The sequence below is a fragment of the Bos indicus genome, chromosome 5 (genome assembly GCF_029378745.1).
Source record: "Bos indicus isolate NIAB-ARS_2022 breed Sahiwal x Tharparkar chromosome 5, NIAB-ARS_B.indTharparkar_mat_pri_1.0, whole genome shotgun sequence".
NCBI classification, from domain to species: domain Eukaryota; kingdom Metazoa; phylum Chordata; class Mammalia; order Artiodactyla; family Bovidae; genus Bos; species Bos indicus.
This window is the reverse complement of record NC_091764.1, coordinates 96,568,509-96,596,122: the sequence shown is the minus strand read 5'-3', so window position 1 is coordinate 96,596,122 and position 27,614 is coordinate 96,568,509. Positions and strand designations below refer to the sequence as shown.

The 27,614-nt window shown below is 43.9% G+C and overlaps 1 long non-coding RNA gene across 1 annotated transcript; it reads left to right on the top strand.

The window, feature by feature from the left end:
• On the top strand, positions 1-27,084 carry LOC139183193 (uncharacterized). The gene is made up of 4 exons (XR_011566729.1): positions 1-80; positions 10,055-10,119; positions 11,462-11,630; positions 26,386-27,084. It is a non-coding gene; the product is annotated as an uncharacterized lncRNA (long non-coding RNA).
• The last annotated feature ends 530 nt before the right edge of the window (positions 27,085-27,614 follow it).

Below are 27,614 nucleotides of genomic sequence, written 5' to 3'. Positions count from 1 at the left end.
GCCTGAGCTTGTAAGATCTGACCGGGGAGGCCTTAGTGTCTCCTCTCCTTCGGCAGAATGGAAGGACGCCTGTGGCCTACGTAGGTGACGCAAATTTCTTGTCTTGAAATTTTATTGGTTTTCCATGTAAACCAAGTTATTCAGCCTCTTTTCTCCACTGAATTTTCCTGCTGAGCTATCCCCATTTAACCACTCTTTATATCTTTAATTAACGCTTAATTGATCTATTGTTTCCTGGTCACCGACATTGTCCCCGCTTTGAATTCCCTGGATCCACCGGGGCTGGACCCCGGCAATGATCCACTAAAGATATATGCATGGCAGCTTTAAAAATACTGCCTTTAAATAATTTTTGATTCATCTTTCTTTTTAAACTCCCACATCTAATCTGTCATGAAGTAATGGACTTATTTTCAAAATGTCTTGCACGTTCAATCTCTTTTTCCTATTTTCTCTCTGGCTTTTCCAAATGTTTCCTCCTGTATTACTCAGCTCAGGCTAATCCCCCATGCTCTCAGTTTCTTTGGTTGTATCTCTCTTAAATTACTTAAGTATCACACCCCATAACTTTCTGTTTTCTTACCTTGCTTTATTTCTTTCTTCCAAGACCTTCTCACTTGACAATATACAATGAATGTATATGTTTCTTTATTTTCTGCCTCTTTCATTGGATTGTGAGATTGAAGACACAATATCTCCAACACTTAGAACTGAACTGTGCTTGAGACACAGATCACTGATAAAACAAGGCTGGATATATTTAAAATGGATAACAAACAAGGACCTACCCTATAGAAAGGGAACTCTGGTCAGTGTTACATGGCAGCCTGGTTAGGAGGTGGTGTTTGGGGGAGAATGGATACCTCTGTATGTATCACTGAGTCCCTTCACTACATACATACTCACCTGTATGTATCAGGTGAGTCCCTGTTCACCTGAAACTGTCACAACTTTACTAATTGGCTAAACCCCAATATAAAGTAAAAAGTCATTGAAAAAAATAAACAACAAGGCTGGAGGGAAGAATGAATGAAGGAATGACTCCCAGCAGCAAAGAGACCAAAGCTTCCTCCAGGGCTAGAGGGAAGGAGTGTCCTGTAGCTTCCTTTTGTTTATTCTATTATTATTATTTTTAAACTACCTCTAATCTTCTGCCCAAGGTGACATGTGCTAGAATTGATTGATCAGGGGATTGACGTGCTAATTGACTTAATACCTCAACTCATTGCCCATTACTGAGTCAGGCACTGTGAATGGCTCCAATCAAGGCTAACCCTTATAGCCGAGAGTTGGGTGTATTCAACCAAAATCCCTGAGTGTTTCACAGTTGGAATAGGGAAGGGGTTGAAATATACATATGTGTGTGTATATGTGTGTGTGTGTATGTGTATGTATGTATAATGTTCTTTCAGATGGCCTCTTTGGCAATTTTTAAAAACTGGCACCTTAAACATTTTTTTATTTATTGACTGTGTTGGGTTTTTGTTGCTACTTGAGGGTTTTTTTTTTCCTAGCTGCAATGAGCAGGGGCTACATTCTAGTAGCAGTGCACAAGCCTCTCGCTGTGGTGGCTTCTCTTTTTGTGGCACATGGGCTTCGTTGCCCCACAGCATGTGGAATCTTCCCAGACCAGGGATTGAACCCGTGCCCCCTGGCAGGCTTAACCACTGGACCACCAGGGAAATCCCTGGAATAGATATTTTTGAGAGGATGTTGAGAGGCAACCAAAATGCCCACCACAAGAGTTCAGACAAGGCCTATCAGAAAGTTGCTTTTTTTCTTTTTTTCCCCAAAATTGACTTTGCACTGTCACCTGCTAAGCTGGCCTCTACAAAGTCAGTGAAATGACACATCCCTTCCTTCCACCCCCTTAGCCACTCTGCCCCTCCTTTAAGCTAAATTCTTTGGTCTAAAATATACTGCCTGTCATTCTCCAAAATACATTAAATGATGCACTGTCACAGAGTTGCTTTGAATGGAATGAAAACACTGAGAGAATGAATCTATAGTTAAAAATGTGTACAAACTATGCACCCAGAAAAATGGAAGTGATGCAGAACACTTTCATCTGTATTCAAAGATGCCCTTGGGGAGAGATGGGGAGGTGCATTCAGAGACATGCTAAGCATTACTGGCAATGGTTGAGGTGGCAGTTGCAGAGAATTCACCCCAGAGAGGTCATTTCTGCAACTTACATGTGTTCTCCAGCAGACGGGATCACTTTCTGTAAAAAGTTTTAGTTGCAACCCTATGGACTGTAGCCCTTCAAGCTCCTCTGTCCATGGGATTCTCCAGGTTAAAATACTGGAGTGGGTTGCCATGCCCTTCTCCAGGGTATCTTCCCCTCCCAGAGACTGAACTTGCAGCTCTTTTATCTTCTACATTGGCAGGCTGGTTCTTTACCATTAGAGCCACCTGAAAATTCAATAAAGATTTAAAAAATGGTCCACATGAAAAAAATCTTTTAAAAAAATAGTATGATGCAGGATCCGGAGATAAGATGGTAGAGGGTGGTGTCCACCATGGAGTAATTGGTGGGAATGGGAGACATTTGTCCTCAGATGTCTCCTTCAACCTGAGAATGTGAAAATACAAGCTTCACGACTCTTTTGGAACAAAGTTCAAAAATTCCGACATCCTCTGGGAGGGTTAACACCTCAACACCATGGTTTGTTATCAACCACGAGTCCATCAGCAGAGACTGGTTTTCTCGGATGATCTTGTCTCTTCTGATACCAGGGCAGGATGAGGCTTTACATAGAGTGTTTCCCTGGATTTTCCAGACACCCTTACGTGGCAGATATTATATAGATAAGAAAATTGAGCCCTAAAGAAAGTGCAACTTTATTCGCTCATCTGTTGTTCTCTCTATCACTCAGCCAGCAAGTTTACTAAATGCCTGCAAAGTAACAGATACTGTGCTAGAAGCCAGGGTACAGAGATGAGTTTAGATGAGATAAGGCCTCTGACCCCAAGGAACTGCCAGTTAAGTAGGAGAGAAAGATATCGGATTCATGCTGGTCATTGTACATGGAATTGTGTCCATAGCTATTTAATGGATGAACTGGGATCATGACTCAGGTCTCAGAACTCCTAATCTAACTTTTTTTTTTTTTTCCATTGCCTCAAACCATAGCTTTCATTGTAGCAACTGATTTCTTGATTGTGAAATAAAGCTCATGTATGAGATGTGGAACAGCTAGTAAAAATCATTACGGTTCACCTCTTGTGGAGGACTCTTTTGAACAGACTTAATGGGCCATATGAAATAAAAATAATAATCAGAACACTTTTCAAAGTATCCTGCAAGATTGGCACTGGTCTTTCTCTACTCCTGATCATTCAGTGATGGCTCCTGTAATAGCAGTGAGTATTCACAGCCTCAAGAATCCTGGGCTACATTCTGTGGTTCATAATTTTGAGTTATATTAAAATTCTTCTTTTTGCAGAGTAGCATTTCTTTCCCAGTCAAAATAATTTGCATGGCTTTTGCTAATCGGCATGGCTGTCTAGCTTTATTAGAGGGGCAGGTAGAAGGAAGACCTAAGATGTCACCTGTCCAGAGAATTGAAGAGCAGCCTGAAGCAATGCCAGCAACATGCAGATGACAGTAATTCAGAATCACTGCTGACAATACCTGAGAGTCAGGTAGGACCTTAGAGAGATTATTTAACCCAACACTTGTGATGTAGCAAGGCTCAGGGCAATGGAAAGAACTGTCAGAAACACAGCAGGTGAGTGTCAGAGCCAAGACCAGGTTGAATGCAAGTCTGCTAATGCTTGGTCCTTGATCCTGATGCTGCCATGGCAAGGAAAAGAAACGTGTTCATCTGGCCAAATGCTTCAAGAGGAGACAGACTCCAACAAAAAGAATGAAGCTGTAGCAATCTAGGAATCCATTTTCACAAGTTATTATTTCTGGAACGTCACTGAACATGTATGTCAAGTTACCTGGGTCACAGAGCTGTAGTTCTGGTCTGTCTTTTTATAATATAACTAAATGATCTTTTGCTGGTTAAAGTTTCTTAAAAAAAAATTATTTGAAGTATATATGACAAATCCACAGCAATGGTGAAAAACTGAAAGCATTTCCTCTAAGATCGGGAATAAGACAAGGGTGCCCATTCTCACCATTACTATTCAACATAGCTTTGGAAGTCCTAGCTACTGCAATCAGAGAATGAAAAGAAATAAAAAGAATCCAAATCAGAGAAGAAGAATTAAAACTCTCACTGTTTGCAGATGACATGATTCTATACACGGTTAAAGCTTCTTAATCCTGTGTATCTATTTTCTTTGGATGGGGTTGAGTGTAGACTGAAGATATGATAAAAGCTGTAATCCTTTCTCTGGATATTTGTACACCCATTCCCAATTTTACAAACATTTTCAAGGGTTTCATGAGCTTCTTCAATCTCACTCACAGTACAAGCACACATTCAGATACCTTTTTAAAGAATATTTATTTATATCATTCATTTGGCTGTGTTGGGTCTTAATTGCCGCTTCCGGGATGTTTTGCATAGACTCGCTAGTTGGCTCGTGTGGACTCAGCAGTTGTGACATGCAGGCTTAGTTTCTCTATAGCATGTGGGATCTTAGTTCCCCAACCAGGGATCAAACGAGCGTCCCCTACAGGGCAAGGCAGATTCTTAGCAACTGGACCACCAGGGAAGTCCCTGGATACCTTTAAAGAGACTCTCTGACAAGATATGATTGTGACTCATCTCACTGTCTCCATGGGTCTCTTAATGGTGGGCAAGAAGGAATTCTGCCAGAAGACTGCCTCAGGACTCAAACTGCATACATCCTGTTGGTTCTATTTTCTGGAGAATCTTGACTGATACAGATTTTCCTCAAGGGGCATTGATGCTAAAATTGTGGCAAAAAGACTACGATGTCCAGAGAACATCTTGTTCCTGGCAGTGATAGTTGTATGTGCCTCTGCCAAGGTGACGGATAAAATTTGTGCTCATTCCAATTGATCAATCTTCCAACTGTTCCTTGAGAAGCATTATTTTAGGGAAATCTGAGCAATGTATTCAGTTTCAAAAGCACTAGGATGATCAGACTAAAAAGATCAGATTCCTAGAATCTAGTTTGAGGGAGCAAAGCATAGAGTGATCAGGTCAATCAGTAAGACTGTGCCTCAAAACAGGATTAAATACACTGACTGAGAAGGAAGGAAGCTTAGAGGTTCTTCACTAATGGGTTAGGGGAATGATGGCCGTAGAGGTCAACTAATCTCCTGGGTGGCTCAGTGGTAAAGAATCCCCCTGCCAATGCAGGAAATGCAGCTTTGACCCCTGGGTCAGGAAGATCCCCTGGAGTAGGAAATGGCAACCCACTCCAGTATTCTTGCTGGAAAATTCCATGGACAGAGGAGCCTGGTGGGCCATAGTCCATAGGGTTGCAAAGAGTTGAACATAACTGAGAGACTGAGCATGCAGCACACACAGAGGTCGATAATTTCAAGAAAGTATAGTTTTTCTGATTGTTTTTTAATTTTAATAGAATATTTTAAAGCAGTTTTAGGTTTACAGAAAAGTCATGTCAAAAGTATAGAGATTCCAACAAATCCCTTCCTCACTTCACATACATCTTGCATTAATGTGGTACATTTGTTATAATTGATGAGCTGATACTGATACTTTATTATTAATTGAAGTTCATAGCTTACATTAGGGTTTTGATTTTACCTTTTCCAGACTGTCATGAAGTTGGAATCATACAGTATGTATCCCATCTAGACGGGCTTCACTCACTTAGCAATATGCATTAAAGATTCAACCATGTAAAAACCAAAAAACAAAAATGGATTGAACTACTGTGGGTGCCCAGGGCTGCCAAATGCAGCTTCCTGCCTTCGTGCCTTGGCACATGCTGTTCCTTCTGCCAGAATATCCCTACTCACACTGTGTACTAATCAGGGTTCTCCAGGGAAACGCAACCAATGGAAACAAAATATATGTATATACTGAAATATATACATATTTCTCCCTTCCTCTCTCATTTATTTATTTTTACAAGAGTGGTTGTTTTTAAAGTTTATTGAGGTATAGTTGATTTACAATGTTAATTTCAGCTGTATAGCAAAGTAATTCAGTTATATATATATATATATACACACATATATATATATATATTCTTCTCCGCATTCTTTTCCATTATGGTTTGTCACAGGATACTGAATAGTTCTCTGCTATATAGAAGACCTTGTTGTCTGTCTTCTATATATAATAGTTTATTTATTTTAAAGAATTGGCGCCTATGTTTATGGAAGGAGGTGGGCATGCCCTAAATCTGCAAGGTGAAGAGCTGATGCTGCAGTTCAAGTCTGCAGGTCATCTGCAGGCAGGAATTCCCTTTTGTTCAGGAAAATCAATTTTTTATTCTATTCAAGTCTTCATTTTATTGGATGAGACCGACTGCATTTTGGAGGACAATCTGCTTTACTCAAGGTCCAGTGATTTAAAAGGTTAATCTCATCTAAAACATCCTCTCAGAAACATCCAGAAAATGTCCGACCACACATCTGGGGACCAAGGCCCAGCCAAATTGACACATCCACTGTTTGCCTGTGAACTCCTCCTAATTCTTTAAGGTCTAGTCTAAACATCTTACTCCCTTTCTATTTTGCCACTGAACCCAGCACATTCTTATGTTCGAATTCGAATTCCGCAGTATTGTAATGATTTGGTCACATGGCTGTGGACTTGGCTAGACATTGAACCTTCTGAGGGCAGGGACTGTGGGGTCTATTGAAAGGGGTGTTACAAGATGACACGCTAGGCCTACCTAGGGCCTAACATGGGGAGCTGCTTAGCATAGTTTATGGAATCAGGTGATACTTTAATGGAAGGACTCAGATGCTAGAAGCAATAACAGCCTTAAGTTATTTAAGTTCTGAATATCTGTTGCATCAGAGATATTACGGCCACCTTGTCATAAGAACGCATGTACACACACACCCATATTCATTTTGACAGATCCTGAAAAGATCTGCTGAGGTTCTTAGAGATGCATTCAGTGGTTAACCCTTCCTGCCTTCCTGGGCATAAAGAACCAGGGGAAAGCATCCAGGGTTATAACTTCGGAAAGATTTGCCTTTGGTTCATGTGGCAGCCCCTTGCTGATTGCCTGGACTTGGATATGATTTGCATATTCTCAAAGCCTTTTAACACTAATCATGTGAGAACAATAATATTGACACCTACAACATAGTGTTGGTAGAAAAATCAAGTGCCTGGGCTTCCAGGACTCAGATGGTAAAGAATCTGCCTGCCAAGCAGGAGACATGGGTTCGATCCCTGGGTCAGGAAGGTCACCTGGAGAAGGAAATGGCAACCCACTCAAGCGTTCTTACCTGGGAAGTCTCACAGATAGAGGGGCCTGGTGGGTTACAGTCCGTGGGGTTGCAAAAGGGTTGGACATGATGGTGACTACACAACAAAAGCATAGAGTAGCTCCTTAGTAAACATTGATTCCTCTTTCTTTCTTATGTTTAAATTTATCTCTACTGGATTAACCATTGGAAGTAGCTAAGAACATTGTTGATGAGTTCTTAAGACAGTCTTCCTGTCTCTTGATAATATAAGCTTCTTTTTTGTCTTCCTTCACTTTTTGACCAAGAGGGAGAGTTTAGATTGTCTAGGGCAGAGATCCCCAACATTTTGGGCACCAGGAACTGGTTCTGTGAAAGACAATTTTCGCATGGACCTGGGTGGGGGGAAGGTTTCGGGATGATTCAAGCATATTACGTCTATCGTGCACTTTATTTCAATTATTAGTACATCAGCTCCACCTCAGACCGTCAGGCGTTAGATCCTGAAGGTTGGGGACCCTTGGTTTAGGGGATGGTCCCACGTGAAAGAACAGGAAAGAGGCCTGGTGTGTGCACCATTTTGTTTTTTCTCCAACTAGTAGCTCCTAATCTTCTCTGGGACATGGTCACTTCTGAGGAGCTTCAGAAAGCGAAGGCCTCTTTCTCCAGAAATATGCACATACATTGTGTATTTGCATACAATCTCAGAGATCCGTGAATCACATATGTTCCAGATTAAGGGCCCTGGGTCAGAATCTCATCTGTTGTCTGTCTGTCTTCTGTCCCTTGCTTCACATTCTCCTTCTGTCTTTCTTTCCCTTGCTGCCTATCAGTTTAGTTCAGTTCAGTCGCTCAGTCGTGTCTGACTCTTTGCGACCCGGTGAATTGCATCACGCCAGGCCTCCCTGTCCATCACCATCTCCTGGATATTTTCACGTATTTAACTAATGTATTTAGGATTAGGATAAGGATTATGGATGGATAGATGGGTGAATGGATTAGAAAAGTAGAGGGCAAGAAAGAGCTATGGAGTTAGAACGGCCCCTTCTTTTTTCCTGGAAAGTTCAGTAGTGTGTCACCTTGGACACACCTTGCTGATCTGGTATAAAGCAGAATGTGGTGATGGTTAAACTCTGGAGCTAGACGGCTGGGTTCAGATCCTGGCTGTGTGGGACTTAGGGCCATTAAGTCTTCCTCTCAGTTTTCCTGTTTTTAAGGTGATAGTACCACCGCAGTGAAGAGTTGCAAGATTTAAATAAGCCAAGACATACATGGGCTTCCCAGGTGGCGCTGGTGGTAAAGAACCCACCTGCCAATGCTAGAGATGTAAGAGATGCGGGTTTGATCCCTGGGTCTGGAAGGTCCCCTGGAGAAGGAAATGGCAACCCACACCAGTATTCTTGCCTGGGAAATCCCGTGGACAGAGGCACCTGGCAGGCTACAGTCCGTAGGGTCGTACAGAGTCAGATACAACTGAAGGGACTTAGTGTCCACTCAAGACATATATGGATTTTAGAATAAAATACTTTAGCAAGTGCTCAGTAACAGCTACTACTGTCATCAATTCTGATAATTTAAAATTGCAAATAATATAATTACTTATTCACAAAGCATGATACATTACAAATAATAAATTCAACACCACTGAGAGGAAAACTGCAACTAGTAATCCTTTTTTCAGAAAAAAAGACCTTGCCTACCCCTAAGGTGACGGACTCTTAAATAGAAACTGTGGTTTAACAGGGTAGCTAGGAAACCATCCTGGATTTTTTCTTGAGACCTGGTGGAAAGAAGGAGACATTGTGTATAAGATTTTTTTTTTTTTCCCCATACTAACAAGGCTTTACTGTTAAAGGAGGAACCCAAGCCTACTTCTAGACATCGCTAGAGGGGTTTATGTCCTTTTGTCTTTTTCTTAGGAAGCATCTCTAGACTAAATTATTTCTGTGTGCATGCAAAGAGGCTTTGGTCATGTCCGACTCTTTGTAACTCCATGGACTGTAGTCCCTCAGGCTCTTCTGTCCAAGGGATTCTCCAGGCAAGAATATTGGAGTGGGTTGCCATGTCCTTCTCCCAATAATTATTCTTATCCTAAGGCAAATGGTGTATCATAACGTCAGATTATGAAGCTGATACTTTCCCACGGGAGGTTGCATAAAAGAAAAAGATATGAAAAGAGAAATGTAAATGTGTAGTCATCACTAACACTTCACATTTTTAAGGTAAAAGACTGTCTAAAATGGAACTGCTTTTCCCTAATTTATAGGACTTGTTTATATGTGGCCTTTCATTCTTCTCTTGCAATATGTTTCTTGTTGCTTTTTAAATAGAAAATATGAATTCTTGCAAAACTGCAGCTGAACTGTCCACTTAATGGAGGGCTAGCAGGAGGGAGAAGACTCATTTATTCCAGGCCAGATCTTTTTAAAATATTGTTTTATTTCATATTTAAAAATTTTTATTTTGTATTGGAGTATAACCAATTAACTACGTCATGATAGTTTCAAGTAAACAGCCAAGGGACTCAGCCAAACATATACATGTATCCATTCTCCCCCAAACTCCCTTTCCATCCAGGCTGCCACATAATATTGAGCAGAGTTCCCTGCGCTGCACAGTAAGTCCTTGTTGGCTATCCATCTTAAATGCAAGAAGCCATAAGTTCATTATCCAAGTCTCTGAGTCTCTTTCTGTTTTACAAGTAAGCTTATTTGCATCATTTCTTTTTAGATTCCACCTATGAGGGATGTCCAGACCAGCTCTTGACCTCTGACCTGTGCCATTGGAAGGAGAAGGTGCAGCTGAGCCTGAGTCCAGGAGGTGGCGCTGCCTGCACAACCCAGGAGGGAGGGTGGTCCAGTGCGGGAGAATGGGAAGGGTTCTTGGGAGAGAGCTGGGGGAGGAGGATGGGAACGTAGGGTGGAGGGGTGGGGGGAGGACTGAGCAGTGGCCATGGCTTTGTGCTAATGGTTCTAACAAACTGTCAGTTTCAAAGAGGGTGTAATTGAATTCGAATTGTTTTGAGGTGGGAACAAAATCTAAGAATGTTCAGATAGGGAACATCTGGAGATGCCAGAACTGAATGAGCTGGGTCTCCTAGTAGCCTATTTGCATGAGATTGAGGCCGCTTCTGGGACGAACTCCTCCCAAGGAAAGACAGAACTTTGAGGAGCAGGACCAGTTTGGTCCTGGATCACTTTGTGCTCATTTGCATGCCCCAGACGCGTCCATACTCTTTGCCTAGCCCGCCAGCCTCCTCTGCCTATGGAATTTTCCAGGCAAGAGTACTGGGCTGGGTTGCCATTTCTCCTCCAGGGGATCTTCGGGACCCAGGGATCGAACCACCATCCCTTGCATCTCCTGCACTGGCAGGCGGGTTCTTTACCACTGGTGATGCAGCACCACCTGGGAATCCCTGCTCAGTGTTGGAATGACTTGAAAGTGGCTCCTGAATCATGACACATGCCTGTGTCTTGCAGGGGCGAAGAGAGAGGAATATGTTAATGTCCCCCCACCCCACTGGAAGAGACGTTTACTAAAATCCCAGGAGGCAGGGAGGTACAAGCCTACAAGCCATACAACCTTGGGGCTCTCCTGGCAGAAGCTGACACTGGGGTGGTGGGAACATGGCCAACAGTGGCTGTAATCACCATGTACCCAGGACTTATTTTCTGGCTGACCCTTGCCAAGGGCTTTATAATCTTCTCTTATTTAGGTTTCAGAATAAATCTGGAAGGTAGATTTCTATCTCCAGTCTCATTTTACAGAAGAGGAAACTGAGGTGGACTTAACTTGTGGGCGGACTGAGGAAGTTGCAGGCTGGGTTTGCACCAGGTGGGCCTGGCCTCTGGGCACATGGCTGCTGCTGCCCTTGTCCTGGGTGCCTGTTTTTTCTTCTTCTTTTTTCTGGTGCCTGTTTGAATCTGTGACAACAATGGGACTTGCCCATGGTATGCATCTAAGGAGAAGATGGGGTTGTTGGGGAGAATTCAAAGCAGTGCTGACTGGCATGATCCTGAGGTTAACATGATGCTTTTGAGCTTGAACCAGGCCTTGATGACTTGAGTTTGGGAAAGGAATTGAGCTTTCTTTCTTTTCTCTTCTTTTTTCTTTTCTTCACTTTTTGCCCATATTTAGCAGCAGCAGCAGCAGAGATGTGGGATCTTAATATCCTGACCAGGGATCAAGCCCATGTCCCCTGCATTGGAAGCATGGGGTCTTAACCACTAGGCCACCAGGGAAGTCCCAGGAATTGAGCTTTTCAGGCAGGGGCCTGGAAGGAAGAAAGAAGTGGAGGCTGGAGCAGGTAAGGTGTGATCAGGGGCAGTGAGAGGCCTGTCTGACTGTGTGAAGGGGTTGGGGGCCTCAAGGCCGTGCAGGAGGGCTGGCCTGGAGCTGGCAGGCTGGAATGACATGGCACTGGTGGTGGCACACGTGGACACAAAGAACACAGTGAAGGGAGGGTGGGGTGGACTTCACTTCCCTGTGTGTATTAAGTCGATACAGTTGTGTCCGACTCTCTGTGACCCTATGGACTGTAACCCACTAGGCTCCTCTGTCCATGGGATTCTCTAGGCAAGAATACTGGAATGGGTTGCCATGCCCTCCCCAGGGGATCTTCTTGACCCAGGGATCAAACCCCGGTCTCCGTGGGCTTCTGCATGGCAGGCGGATTCTTTACGCACTGAGCTACCAGGGAAGCCCTGGGATCCCAGAGACTGTAGGTTGTCTTCGACTGAGGGCTCCCTCTCCCAGCTCTGACCAGCAGGTGTGGATTGTTAATGGGTCTCCATCAACCCAGCAGGAAGTCGACATCTCAACCCAGCAGGAACTCCACATCAGAAATGAATTTTTTTTTTCTTTCTGAAGAACTTTGCAAAAAAAAAAAAATAACTTTATTGTCAATTCTCAATTATCTGTGAGGAAATAAGGTTAACTGAAATCTACAGATTTCAGTAGCTAATAGCTTTGCTTTCTTTTGCAACCCATCATTCACCTCAGCTTCTGGAAAATAGCACAATAGACTGATCAGATTTTTGCATCTAATTTTTCGTGTCCTCTACCAGAAGTGTTAACAAACAGTGAAATGGCCCAAAAGTGGACAGCAAGAGGGAAAGAAAGGAAAAGCAGGGGTTTGGAGAACTATCCACATAGATGTTAAATTCCTAAGAAACCCAGAATGAGCTTTGCAATGTCTGTGTTCTTCCCATCTTGGCTGCCGTTTTGGTGGGGACGAGGAGAAAGGGTATGCTCTGTGTGTGTGTGTGTGTGTGTGTGTGTCTGTCCTTAATTGCTCAGTCGTGTCTGACTCTTTGCGACCCCATGGACTGTAGCCCACCAGGCTCCTTTATCCATGGGGATTCTCCAGGCAAGAATACTGGAGTAGGTTGCCATGCCCCCCTCCAGGGATCTTCCCAACCCAGGAATCAAATCCAGGTCTCCTGCATTGCAGGCAGATTCTTTACCAGCTGAGCGACCAGGGAAGCCCATGGAGAAGGGATGGGAGGTAGAATTCTGGGGCATAATAGGTGTGGATGTCATTGAACTTCAGAGTTCAAGGGCACCCTCCGAAGTCTACAGGTCTTGAGAAGTTTGACAAAATACCCTGTTGGGGAAGCTTACATGGGGAAGGGGAACATGGGAACAAAATTGGGGTGAGCTAAACTGAGCTAGTGGGGTAAAGAAATTCAACAAACAACTTCATAACCATCATCCTTCCCTACCGGGAGCCGGCATATTGCATATTGAGTGCATATTGCATATTGCATATTGAGTGCAGCACTTTCCACAGCATCATCTTTCAGGATCTGGAATAGCTCAACTGGAATTCTGTCACTGCCAGGAGCCAGCGTGAGGAACCCTGCCCATGACAAAGGTCATGAGGAAGGAGGCTCGGCATACGCAAAGGCAGGATCGAGCCTCAGGGGTCCCTCTGGAAATTCTCGAGCATCTAGCCCCAAAACCAGAGTCTGCCTACTTTCTGCTTTGTGCTTTCACCTACACCTCTGACTTTACGGGGGGCTGTCCCCCACTACCTCTCTCTGAAAATAGAGTTAGCTTACAGTTCCAGTTAATAATTCCTGGGTGTGACAGTGTTTCAACCTACAAACTCCTTTGGAAATCCTCTAGCCTGCCTGAATAGGTTTTTCTGGCCACATGTGATTGTTCAGAGCCTCCCAACTGTGAGAGGCAGGAGATGTTCTAAACTGTCTAAACACAGATTCTTTTGAGTAGTTAAAAGATTGATTAGAAATTGTATTGGTGAAGGGATTTTCACTTGTTGGGCCAATGTTTGCTGCTAAGTTTCCATATCCCTTACCTGCTGTGTCCCTGGCAGTGTATTGATTAATATAATTGGTGTAAATAGTAGCTTTAATGTTTGTAACCTGGGACCCTTGAGTTAATTCTTTTTCTTGTTATAGCCCACCACACCTTTGCTCTGTAGGAATGCAACTTTATCTAATGCTTTTGGAGGGTGGCGCTTGACTTATCACCTTTAGAGAAAAATAAGTTTTCTGAAGAAAGGGTCTTAAAATGTTAACAGGCCTCCGGGCCAGAAGATGATGCAAATCACCTAAGCTTTTGCATATGATATGTTTGCAGGAAGAAAGCCTGGCTTGCTGCATGACTCTACCCCTTCCCCCATTATCCTCTATGCATAACTTAAGGTATAAAAACTACTTTGAAAAATAAAGTGCGGGCCTTGTTCACCGAAACTTGGTCTCACCATGTCGTTCTTTCTCTTACCTTCTGGCTGAATTATTCAGCCTCTTTTCTCCACTGAATTTCCTCACTGAGCTATCCTTATTTCAGCCTCTTTTCTCCACTGAATTTCCTCACTGAGCTATCCTCATTCTATTACTCTTTATATTCTTAATTAACGTTTAATTAAGCAATTGTTCCCTGATCTTCGCCTACGCCGTCTCTCTTTCGAATACCCTGGATCAGCCGGGGCTGGACCCCGGCACTTCCCCTCCTCTTCTGTTCCCCTGGAGAGTGACTTCGGGTGGTAAATATTTATGTAATTATCTGAATTAGTGATGATATCATCCACGCCTGTGTAACTTAGGACATATTGTGATTTAGCTGGAAGTCCTTTATCATCTCTGTTTCTGCTGTTGTTGTTTCTGTTTAGTCCCTAAGTCATGCCTGACTTTTTTGCAACCCAATGAACTGCAGCCCACCAGGCTCTGCTGTCCATGGGATTTCCCAGGCAAGAATACTGGAGTGGGTTGCTTTTTCCTCCTCCAGGGGGTCTTCCTAACCCAGAGACTGAACTTGGGTCTACTGCATTGCAGTCGGATTCTTTACTGTTGAGCCACCAGGGAAGCCCCGTATCTGAATTAGTGGTGATGTCATGCATGCCTGTGTATCTTAGAACATACTGTGATTTAGTTGGAAATTTCTTATCATCTTCATTTCTGCTAAGTAGGATGTATTCTTGATGTGAGGATGCAGGACCCTGGGAAGAACATTTAGATTTGAGAGAAGCCCTGGTGTGTAGTCTCATGAGTGCCCCTTCTTTCTTTTATCAGTAGAGGAAATGGGGTTTGACTAAGGAGGCTGTAAGTGAGGCTGGTATTCGTGCCTGGGAAATCCCATGGACAGAGGAGCCTGGTGGGCTACAGCACATGGGGTCACAAAGAGCTGCACACGACTGAGCGACTGAGCACACACACACACACACACAAAGAGCTGCACACGACTGAGCGACTGAGCACACACACACATACACACACACAAGTGGGGGTGAGGGGGCTGCAGAGAGTAACTCGTATTTTCTACCTTTTTTTTTACTTTTCTAGTATTCTTTTTAAATTGAATTAACTAATTTATTGGTAGCACTGTGTGGCATTGTGTGAGAGCTTAGCTCCTGGACCAGGATGGGACCTGCGTCCCCGACGTCGGAAGCATGGAGTCTTAACCACTGGACTGCCAGAGAAGTCCTCTACCTTCCTCGATGGTAGGGGCACACAGAGCTTACCCCAGATCCCAGGGAGATGCTCCGGGGCTGAAAGAACTGTCTGCAGCCAGGGCATGTGGAGAAAGAGGACCAGCCCCTGGCAAGAGGAGAGAGGCCAGGCTCTGTGTGGGTTCAGCCTCTGCTCAAACCCTTATCTGCTGTTGGAACAGCACCTCACAGAAGAAGATGGTGCCACAGCTCCTTTTCTTATCTCATCGTGCGGCCCGTTCCTCTGCACGGCTCACCCCCGACAGCTGCTCTTCAGGCCTCCTGCAGCCCAAGAGCCCATGAGCAATGCCCCAGCCATCGCAGTGCTCTGCCACACCCGGCGCAACCCTAGAGCACAGTCTTCGGGGATCTCCAGATCCTGGAGGGACTTTCCGTGGGCTGGGTGCCTGGGGCTCCATGTCACGTGAATCAGAGCCTCAGAGAAGAGAATCCCGGAGAACAAACACCCACCCAGGCTCATCCCACACACTTAGTAACATCCCAGCATCTTCTTTTGGGATGTGCATGACTCTGAGGCTGGTGGAAAGATGAAGTTGGGTGGGAAGTTTGAATGCTGTGTTTTAACATGGAGTGGGTACTCAGCTTCTTAGTCCCGGCCGACCCTTTTCGACCCCATGAACTGTAGCCCACCAGGCTCCTCTGTCCATGGGATTCTTCATAGTGGAGTTGGTTGCCCTTTCCTTCTACAGGGGATCTTCCTGATCCAGGGATCAAACCAGAGTCGCTTGCGTCTCCTGCATTGGCAGGCAGATTCTTTACCACTGAGCCACCTGGGAAGCCGAGGTGACCTGGAGAGGAGATCCTTATATGAATTTTGGGCATGTTTGCTCCCTTGAGATCTCTTCAGTTATTCTGCTGCTTACTCTCGAGGTGAAGGAACTTCCCTACCTGGTTGGTCCTTTCCGATTTTGTGGAGGTAGATGTCAACTCTGACCGAGACCCTGGTGATCCTGAGGAGACTCGGCTCTTGGGTTGCTGGTTGGGAAATCCCAGTTTTGGTGCTGTGTTCCTGAAAAAGCCGGAACAGCTTGTTTACCAGGTTGTCAGGAGACTTAACTTTTGTTTCTGGCTCCATGGGTTAGGTGTGGCCACCAATGACGCAGGCTTGGCAAAGTCACGCCACCATCCTGACTTCAGTTTCCTTATCTGAGAAATGAGGGGGTTACGTGTAGATAAGGTCAAAAGGGATTGTTCACATCTAATAGGTTTTTATTCTAAATATCTGGGCAGACAGCTTACATCTCTGACTCTATTTCTTTCTCCACAAATGGAGGTCATAATACTCACCTCTACCTTCTAATCTATGTGAAAACACTTAGACCTCTGGGGAGGAAAAGCATTATTTAAATCCAGAGTAGAATTATGATTATGTTTTATTTGTTCCCTCCTAGTTATTTGTCATGGCTACGTGCTACAATTAGGCCCTGGGGTGAGTTATGTGAATAGTCATGCTCGTAAGTTTATCAAGTGATGGAGGGTTCTGATTGTGGATGTGGAAAAGACACCCAAAGTCTTTTATTTAGTTATTTTTGAGTGGAATCTGCTATCTTTTTTGTACCCTGATGGAATAGATCACTATCTCTAGAATATAAGTTTTGTGGTTAATTTGGACTTTGGTTTCTTGCCCTTGAAGGTCTGTGGGTGTTGTTTCTTCTAGTTCTGCCCTGAGGATGCATGGCATGGGTCCTCTTCAGCTCCCAGCAAGACCCTGCTAGTGCCCAAAACTCTGGTGGTACCTCAAGCATAACCAGAGTTCCCATGCCTCGAAAATCTTTCTAACCCCCATGCATAAACAAGCACTCACCTCACCCAGCTAGCAAACACACACAGGTCTATAATTGGTTTTGTATTTTCCCATTGTAACCACCAGAGGCCTCCCAAATTGTGGTCGATTTTACTGTCAGTGGAAATCTACTGGGAGTTAACCAAAAAAAAAAAAAAAATTTAATATTGAATAGAATGCCTATGAAAGTTCAAAGTCTGTTACCTTGTCCATTCAACATCGCTATTCATGCAAAATGTCATGCAAATCAGTCCTTATTTACTGAGCACTTTGCTTCAGTAACCAAAAAAAAAAAAAAAAAAAAAGCTAAGAAAAAAAGCTGCTTATGTTTAGCCATCTATTTTTCCAAAAATAGGACTGCAATTAAAGTAGTACCACATGATGAGACCGATGATATCAGTGCAGGAAAAGAACACCATCTCAGTGGCTGGTGCTCACTGCTGATCATCGTCAGAGGCTGGGCTGTGTGGCCTGAAGAGAAGTTCTATAGCAGCAGAGCCATCAGCGATGTAGATGCTATGCAGGGCATGCAATGATGAATGCATCCTTCGTGTGATTAATCATGGCAGCTGTGCCTTTCAGCGGGGGACCTCAGGGACCCTTTGGGGACCAGATTTCATCCCTGTGGTGCTGTTTCTTTTTCTACAAACATGAGAGGATTGGGCTAGGTGATCTCCAAGTCTTTGAGAGGCTATTAGTGTTTCCTAAGACATTCAGGACCACTTACTATGTGTCTGCCACATGCAATTACAAGCTGCTTTGCAAATGTTTTCTTACTGAATTTTCAGGTCCACCCTTGGAAGTGAGAATAGCCAGCTCTATTTTAGAGATGGTGAAACTAAGCTCAAAGAAGTGAAGTCACTTACCAGTGATCACACAGGTTGTAAGTGACAAAGCCAGGATTTGTACTTGGATTAGTTTGCGTCTGAGACTTCTCACTGCCTTATCCTATGTGGCATGCCTTCTCAAACTGAGAGAATAAACTCAGTTAATCTCTATGATTTACACAGGGTTAATATAAGTAGTTATGTAGATGGAGTATACTATTCCTTGCCAGTTACTGCGCCAGTTAAGAATCACACTAGTGCTAAGCAACAGGCCAGACACTAATGGCTTAAACATGCATGAATATATTCCCTCTCATAAGTGCGGATGGGTTGTCTAGGGCAGACATGGAGGCTGTTGAGTCATCAGAGACCTCAATGCCTTCTGTCTTTCTGCTTTACCATCTCCTAGGATGTTGTTTCCATCCTTAGGGATGACTCATGGTACAAAATGGCAAATGGAGATCCAGCCATCACATTTGGGTTATCGGCTGGAAGAAAGAGGAAAGCAAACACATACAGTTGGCAGGTCTCTTCAGCTGACTTAACTCCATTTCAACAACATTTCAAAATGTCAACACAGCCCCCTGCTAACATCTCATTGGCCACAATTTAATGACATGGCGGTCACACAGAGGGGTGAAAATGTAAAGCTGACCAACGTTATCTTTATTCTGGTTGACTAACTGCTCAGTTAAGCACTAGGGTTTAATATTGTTAAGGAAAAAAGGGAAAATGGGTATTGGGCAGCGAGTAGCTATCTTTGCCATAGGGATCAACTCCACAGAGACCCCCAGTTCTTTACTGCTATTGCAGCCCGGATTTCATTCAGGTTTCTGCCTTTCCCCACGTTCTACAGCTGCATAGGTGGAGTCAGTCATGTCAGTCATGGTGGTACACTCTCCTTCCCTGTGATTGCTTGGGATTAGGTATATCACAGGTCCCCAGCCTTTTTGGCCAGTTTCATGGAAGACAATTTTTCCATGGATGGAGGCTGGGGTGGGGATTGCTTGGGGATGATCCTCATAAGGATCACACAACCTAGCTCCCTCATGTGCACAGTTCACAGTAGGGTTCGAGCTCCTGTGAGAATTTAGTGCTGCTGCTGATCTTACAGGAGGAGGAGCTAGGTGGTAATGTGAGCCATGGGGAGCGGCCGTAAATACAGATAAAGCTTTGCGCAGTAACCTGCCACTCACCTCCTGCTGTGTGGTCCAGTTCCCAACAGGCCATGGACTGGTACTGGTCCATGGCCTGGGGGTTGGGGACCCCTGAGGTATATGACTAGTTTTGGAAAATGAAATATGAAAGAGCTTCTGGAAAAGGTCTCTTTGCTCTTAAAGTTTTGGTATTTGGGTAAGAGACTGTTTTAATTTTTCTACTAGACTTTGTAATGTCTGGCAATGACATCTGAAAATGCGGCAACCATCTTTGTCACCATCTGGGGAACCTACTTCTGAGGACAAAGTCACACCTGGAAGATGGCAGAGGGAAGAGATGGAAAGAATCTCGGTCTTTGAGGATGTGACCAACTTTGGAGCTGGCCTACTTCTGGACTTCTTATGAAATAGATTTCATATTTAAGCCAGTTGAATCAGGGCATTTTTTTACTTGCAACCAAAGGTAGCCTGTCTGATATGTGGGAGAAAAAAAGGAAGAGACCCATTCCTCTCTGCTCGCAGGCTGGCAAGCGAGACACCCGTCTATGCCCCTGTATTTCTCTATTTCTTATAAGAAGTACCTTTGTTTTGATTTCTACAGAAAGGATACCTTTCTACAGAGTATTTAATAGGCTCAGGTTAGAATATTTTAGCGTATACAGTAGATAACTAATGAGAACCTACTGTACAGCACAGGGAACCTTATTCAATGCTCTGTGGTGACCTAAATGGGAAGAAAACCCAAAAAAGAGGGGGTGAATGTACATGTATATCTGATTAACTTTGCTGTACAGCAGAAAATAGCACAACATTGTAAAGCAACTATATTCCAATAAAGATTGATTTAAAAAATATTTTAGACTTATAAGGGACTTATCCCCCAGGAGCTGGGGACCAGGTCTTCAGAAGATCCCCCAATTCAATGCTCTTTTCAACACAGCTCTGCCCCTTTCCTCTGCTTTCAGTTCAACCCCTGCTGCAAGGTCTGAAATGCTGTGGGTTCGTTTTGATAATGGTTAGAACTTTCCCAAAGAGAGGCCCCTTCCCCCTAGCCTCATCTCTCAGCCTCTTCCACATGACCCCTCTTGGTTCCAGGCTCCCAGGCAAGTCACGCCTGGAAGGATGACTTACAAGGATAGGCAGAAGATGGTTTTCGGCACTGACTGTTGCAAACCACATCAGCCATGGCTGTCACCCCTCCTCTCTGACTTCTCTTGCCAGAGTGTGCTGGAAATCGTAAAGACGGCCACACTTCCTTCCCTTGAAATTGGACCCCACAGGTTTTGTGCACTCAAGTCCCATCTGCTATTCATTCCAGACCATGTCATGTCACAATTATTCCCAATCATGTCTCATTTGGCCAGCCAGGATGCACCTGACTGGGAAAAATTCCCTTAGTGAGAGTCAGAAGGGTGTGCAGCTGTCCAGGGCTGGGCTGGGGATGTTCTGGGACCCGAATGACAGGCTCAGTCATGGTCTGTGGATGTTCTCCAAGACAGGCAGAGTGGCAGTCCTGGGCTGTGAAGTCACACCAACCCCAGCTCAGCCACCTACTGATTTAAGACCTTGGACAAGATATTTAAATTCCTGGTGCCTCAGTTTCCTCACCTGTCAATTAAGTATAATAATAGCTTTCTTGTAGAGCTTGTGGCTCAGATGGCAACGAATCTGCAGGAGACTTGGCTTTGATCCCTGGGTCAGGAAGATCCCCTGGAGGAGGGCATGGCTATCTGCTCCAGTATTCTTGCCTGGAGAATCCCATGGACACAGGAGCCTGGCAGGCTACAGTCCAAGAGTCAGACATGACTGAGTGACTAATACTAAATGATATAGTGTATATAAAGTACTTAGCAGACACTCAATAAACAATTTTTAATTGAAATACGGGTAATTTACAATGTTGTATCACTTTCTGCCATATAGCAAAGTGACTCAGTTATGCATTCTTTTGAAAATTCTTTTCCGTTATGATTTATCACAGGGTATGGATTACGGTTCCCTGTGCCATGCAGTCAGACCTTGTTGTTTATCCCTTCTATGTATAGTGGTTTGCATATGCTAATTCCAAACTCCCAGTCCATCCCCCCACACCCCCAACCCTCTCCCATGGCAACCACAAGTCTGTTATCTGTGTCTGTGAGTCTGTTTCACAGATAAGCTCATTTGTGTTATGTTTTAGATTCCACATCTAAGTGATATCATACGGTTTTTGTCTTTCTCTTTCTGACTTACTTCACTTAGTATGATAATCTCTGTCTATCCATGTTGCTGGAAATGTCATTATTTCATTCTTTTTATGGTTGAGTAGTACTCCATTGTGTATGTATACTACATCTTCTTTATCCATTCATTTGTTATTGGACATTTAGGTTGCTTCCATGTCTTGGCTATTGTGAATAGTGCTGTTGTGAGCAGAGGGGTCCATGTATCTTTCCAAATTATAGTCTTGTCTGGGTATATGCCCAGTGGTTGTATTGCTGGGTCATATGGCAACTCTATTTTTAGTAAAGTAAGCAATTTTTAAAAGTATATAGAAGACACTCAATAATTGATTAAAAAATAAACTTTCCTCATGGAGTCACAATAGTATGTAGGCTTCAACTTGTGTCTTTTTTGTTTCTGAGCTGATGCTCTTTGCTTCTCTGACTTGATACTTGCTGGTTCCCTGGGATCTAGGGAAGAGGTCAAGTGTCCCTCCTCTCCAGTCAGAGATTCTTAGAGTTGAAGGGACCTCTGTGTTCTGCATCCTGACATGCTTGGTCTTGGTTTCTTACATTCTCTTGCTGAGCAAACATGATCAATCCAACAGGTGGAACTTGAGTTACTCTTATCCCAGGAGTTATCATCATCCTACCAGAAAATACCTCCCAAGGGACTATTGAAGCACCGGAAAGAACCGTGTCCTCTTCTGGTGGAGGTCAGTCTGGTTCTATCCTGTCCTGTCTCTGGCTGTCTAGGCCTCTCTGAGCCTTCTTCTAGTGGGGTTGTCCCCTTTCCTCTGAGGTCCCCTGGGTCTCATCTGACTTTTCAAAGGGTAGACAATCCTTTCCAAAGGGCAGCCCTGGGTATTGTCTTAACCACCCTTAGCAAGAGATGGAATTAAACAGAAATGGTATCACCTTTACCCTGACCTCTGAGCACTCCATCTTCTGACGGATGACCAGCTATATGTACCCTCAGCAGGTCATATGATCTTTGATGTTTACCATCCTCCCTGGCTTCCCAGGTGGCGCTAGTGGTAAAGAATCTGCCTGCTAATGCAGGAGACATAAGAGATGAGGGTTCGATCTCTGGGTCGGGAAGATGCCCTGAAGGAGGACATGGTAACCCACTCCAGTATTCTTGCCTGGAGAATCCCATGGACAGAGGAATCTGGCCGGCTACAGTCCATAGGGTTGCAAAAAGTCGGCCACGACTGAAGCGACTTAGCACACAGCACACACTCCCTGGCAGTGAAGTAAGGGGAATTGAAGAGCTGAGTTCTCCCATGAGACTCTTAGATTTGAGCAACAACGACCTCATAATAGCTGGTAAATTTGGTTAATTCTATTAGTGTGCTCTGTTTAATTGCAGTGGTCCTATTAGCTTCCTGTTCAAACACAGCCATATCGTTCAACTCTTGCGATTAGTTTCTTATTTGTACTGATGACTTAGGAATGCAGCCTCGGCTATGAGGAGTATGATGGCTACATCAGCACCGGCATTCTCCAATCAACTGCACCACCATTCAGGAGATGCCTTTCATGTCTTCTAACCGCAAATAGGCTAAGGAGGTAGTAAATGAAAAAAAAAAAAAGTTAAGCAGACTCTTAAGGGGGAACATTTGCTATTTCATGATTTGCATAGTTGGAGGAGTTTAGTGTCAGGCAGTCATCCTGTCTTGGCGACACTTGAAAAATCTTCACAAGGCACTTGTTCTCAAGGTTGGCCTGATTGGATTGGACACAGCCTGCCGAGGTGGAGATTTCATCGCAGTGTCAAGAGGCCAGCCCCGGAAGACTTCTAGAAGCCTCTGGCCTCTCTTGGCCATCTGGTCTTAAATGCCAGAGGACATGCTGGAGCTGGTGAAGGACGGATAAGGATGTCCTTAGGAGCAGGGCTCACGCAGGCTCTTGTGACACAAGTGGTTGTCTGCAGTTTGCCCCCAGGAATATTCAGAGGGGCTCTGGGTCGTGCCGATGTGATCACGGATCTGTGAAAGCCCTCTTGTGCTCCGAGCTCCACACTTTTCTTTAGAGGCAGCAGATGGCTCCCCTGGCAATGCAGAGGACCAGGCTGCCTGAGATCTGCCGCTTCCTCCTCAGCTCACTCACGCCATCAGTTTCTTTGTTCTTTGTCCTGTTTTTCCCCTAATGTGTATTCATCAATGTAGGTTCTTCCTTTTATCTCTGTTGTCTCTTTAATTCTCTAATTCTCAGCAATTTTCTGGCCTTTTCTCTCCATCCTTACCCTGCAACCTGCTTTCTTCTCTCTCGTGATTCCTTTCTTCTCTGTATCCTACCCACCATCTTATTCTCTGGGCTTCCCTGATGGCTCAGTGGGTAAAGAATCCACCTGCAGTGAAGGAGACACCAGAGACACTAGTTTGATCCCTGGGTCAGGAAGATCCCTTGGAGAAGGAAATGACCACCCACTCCAGGATTCTTGCCTGGGAAATCCCATGGACAGAGGAGCCTGGTGGGGTACAGTCCAAAGGGTCACAGAGTCAGACAGGATTGAGCGACTAAGCACATCTTATTTTTTATTCTCTCTCCCTTGTTATCATCTTACTTTCTCCATTTTGTTGTTTTTCTTCTCCACAAAGCTTTCTCGAAACATATTTTAAGACAGATGTCAGCATTCTGATAATAACAAAAACTCAACTCAGAAGGATTTTACTGAGGAACCTACCTCCCATGTATTCAACTTTGGGCCCCTCAGTAGCTCTCATGTCCCATCCCAAGTTGCTATTCACCTGGCATCTGTTCAACATGCTATTTCACTCCAGAATAAGATTGGTTTTCTTAAGATCAGTGTATTAATTCTTGGAGTGGGCTGTTACTCTAGGTGAGGAAGCTAAGTGGTAGAGCGTGATGTTCTACAAACTCTATAATGACCAAGGTGAGAATCAGGGAGCACTCGGTCCAGGAGTGGAGGTCAGAGCTTTTGGGAGGTCCTCCCTGACTCCCCATGGTGGGTTAGATGCTCCACCTGCATTTGGCCCCCATCTCCCTGCCTGGGTCCTTGGCTGTTGCTCCCACCAAAGCGTAACCTTGCACAGTATCTGATGGTAGTCGGTGCTGAGTGTGAGGAATCCACAGAACCCCAAGATTCTAGCAAGAGCCTTTCTCCCAGGAGTTTCTTTCCAGCTCACCTCTAGAGTGTGTGTGTGTGGGTTGTTTTCTATGAGTAGCCACACCGAGAATCCCCACGCCTATATGAAACCAGAGAGCATTCCATTTAAAACAACTTTTGTTTTGACATGTACCCAGTGCTTTGACTTCCCTCATGGCTTAGATGGTAAAGTGTCTACCTGTAATGTGGGAGACCTGGGTTTGATCCCTGGGTCGGGAAGATCCCCTGGAAAAGGAAATGGCAACCCACTCCAGTACTCTTGCCTGGAAAATCCCATGGATGGAGGAGCCTGGTAGGCTGCAGTCCATGGGGTCGCTGCAGTCCATGGGGTCGGACGCGACTGAGCGACTTCCCTTTCACTTTCAGTGCTTTATTTTGTTTCTGGCTGCGCTGGGCTGTTGTTGCTGCACGTGGGCTTTCTCTAGTTTTGGAGAGCAGGGGCTACTGTCTAGCTATGGTCCATAAGCTTCTTCCTACGGTGGCTTCTCTTGTGCAGCACAGGGTCTAGGCACCTGGGCTTCAGTACTTGTAGCATGTGGGCTTAGCAGTTGTGGAGTACAGGCTTCATTGCTCTGTGGCATGTGGGATCTTCCCAGACCAGGGGTTGAACCTGTGTTCTCCGCGTTCTAATCCACTATGCCAATAGGGAAGCTGATTAGGTATCTCAACGAACAGTTCAGCATTTCTTTCCAGCAAACATTTCTGGGCTTGGGCTAGGAAATACAGGTGTCAGGAATACCAAGTTAAATAAGCATGCCTCCTGTCCTTGAGGAATGGACAGTCCAGTGATAGGTTCTTCCTCAATCTTGAGTTTAACCTGACATCTGCTGGGTTGGCTCGTGGGGCCTGGATAGCAGACTCACTTCTGCTAGAATTTTCCAACGTGTAGTTTACCCATGTTAAGTACAAATGCATTTTCTTAACAAGCACTTGTGTAGAATATGTTATCAGGTACGGTATGTATTTTTTGGAGATTAGGACCCTAACATGATTTTTATTTAGGTCCACAGCCTATTTATTTTTTTCCCCAGAATTATTTCCACAGTTGTCAATAGATTTAAAAATCACTTGGTTGGGAAGTTACGTTTAATTCACAAAAATGTCATTGAGCTTTGCAGTGGTCACCAGAACCACTTTTATCCACAAAGTCACCTTGCTTAGAAACTGGTCTGACTTTGGGAAATTAAAAATTCAAACTTTGGGGCATGACAAAGAGGTTTATTATCTTGAGTGTGGTGATGGTTCATGGTTGTCAGCGTGCGTGCATGCTCTGCTGATTCAGTTGTGTCTGACTCTTTGTGACCCTATGGATTGTAGCCCGCCAGGCTCCTCTGTCCAAGGGATTCTCCAGGCAAGGATACTCGAATGGGTTGCCATGCCCTCCTGCAGGGTATCTTTCTGATCCTGGGATAGAATCAGGATCTCCTACATTGCAGGCAGATTCTTTACCACTGAGCCATGGGAAGCCCTCGTGTATGTCTACATATGCCCAAACTTATCAGATTGACACTTTCAATACAGGTAGCTTATTGTATGTCAATTATATCTTGATAAAAGCTGATTAAAAAAACCCCACTGGGCCCCAAATATGTCCCTTTCCTCTGCTTGAAATTTATCATTTTGTTTTCTTTCACTGTCTTTGACTTCTTTCATCAGATGTCATTTGATTCTATCAGATTTCACGAAGTAAATACTACTAGGGAAGGACAAGGACAGTCCACAAATTCTCACACTGTTGTATCAGTTAAATCAATTCACTTACTTTTTAACAACAGGAGTCTAGAGCTATAAGCTGGACTTCAGAGAAAGAGAAAAATAATTTTGGAGCCGGGGAAATTTGGAAGATGAGAGGACAGGGTGAAGTGACTTGGTGACCAAACAGATTCTAGGGAGGGGTCCCAGGGTATGAAAGTGTTAATTTCTGTGAATTTGAATCAAGGGTCAACCCTGTTATTGATCAAGAAATGTCCTCTAATTCTTTTCTGTAGGATCCATGGTGAATCTACTGGAGGCTTTGAAGTCAGGCAAACATGGATGTGACCACAGTTCCCTCACCCATTTGGCAAGTTTTTCAACTGACCTTAACTTCATTTACCAGATGTGTCAAAAGGTATAAGAATATTTATCTTAGATGGATGTTGTGAGGTCAAAATGAGATTATATAAATGGAGAGTGTCATCAAATGCTCTGCACGAGGTAGAGCTTCCTTTCCTCACTTTAGGGACAATTTTACCATAGATCTTTGTTTCTTAAGCTTTGATTATTAATTCTATAAATACATATGGTGTAGTTTCCAATGCACAAGTACCATAGATCTTTTGAAGCTTCATCAAGCCCACTAAAAAATACGTGTATACATTTCTTCCCAAATCACCAGAAGTAATTCATTATAATGGTTTTGAAAGAATGCAGAATACAAATCAGTCAATGGACTAAAAAAAACAAAAACAAAAAACAAAAAACTCCCTTCCCTGTGAGTTAAGAGAAAATGTACACCTGAAAATATAAACATTCAGAAATAATGTCATTTACAGCAACCTGGATGGACGTGGAGATGGTCATAATAAGTGAAGTCAGTCAGAGAAAGACAAATACCAAAAGATGTCACTTACACATAGAATTTAAAAAATGACACAAATGAGCTTATTTGCAAAATAGAAACAGATTCACAGACATAAACAACAAGCTTATGGTTACCAAAGGGAAAGGATTAATTAGGATTTGGGATTAGCAGATACAAAATACTATATATAAAGTAGATGAACAACAAAGTTGCACCGTATGGCACAGGGAATTGTATTCTACATCCTGTAATGAACTATAAATGATAAAAAACCATTTATCATATATAAATGATAACTATATATGATAAGAAAAAAAATATATATATACATGTACATACAGGCTTCCCTGGTGGCTCAGACAGTAAAATATCTGCCTGCAATGCAGGAGACCCAGGTTCAATCTCTAGGTTGTTAAGATCCCCTGGAGAAGGGAATGGCTAGCCACTCCAGTATTCTTGTCTAGAGAATTCCATGGAGAGAGGAGCCTGGTGAACTACAGTCCATAGCATCACATTTATATCCGAATTACTTTGCTGTGCACTAGAAATTAGCACAACATTGTAAATCCACTATACTTCAATAAAGAGATATAAGCATTCATTGTAACCCTTACAGAGCCCTGTTAAGGGTGGGTGGCTGTGGATAGGTAGGTT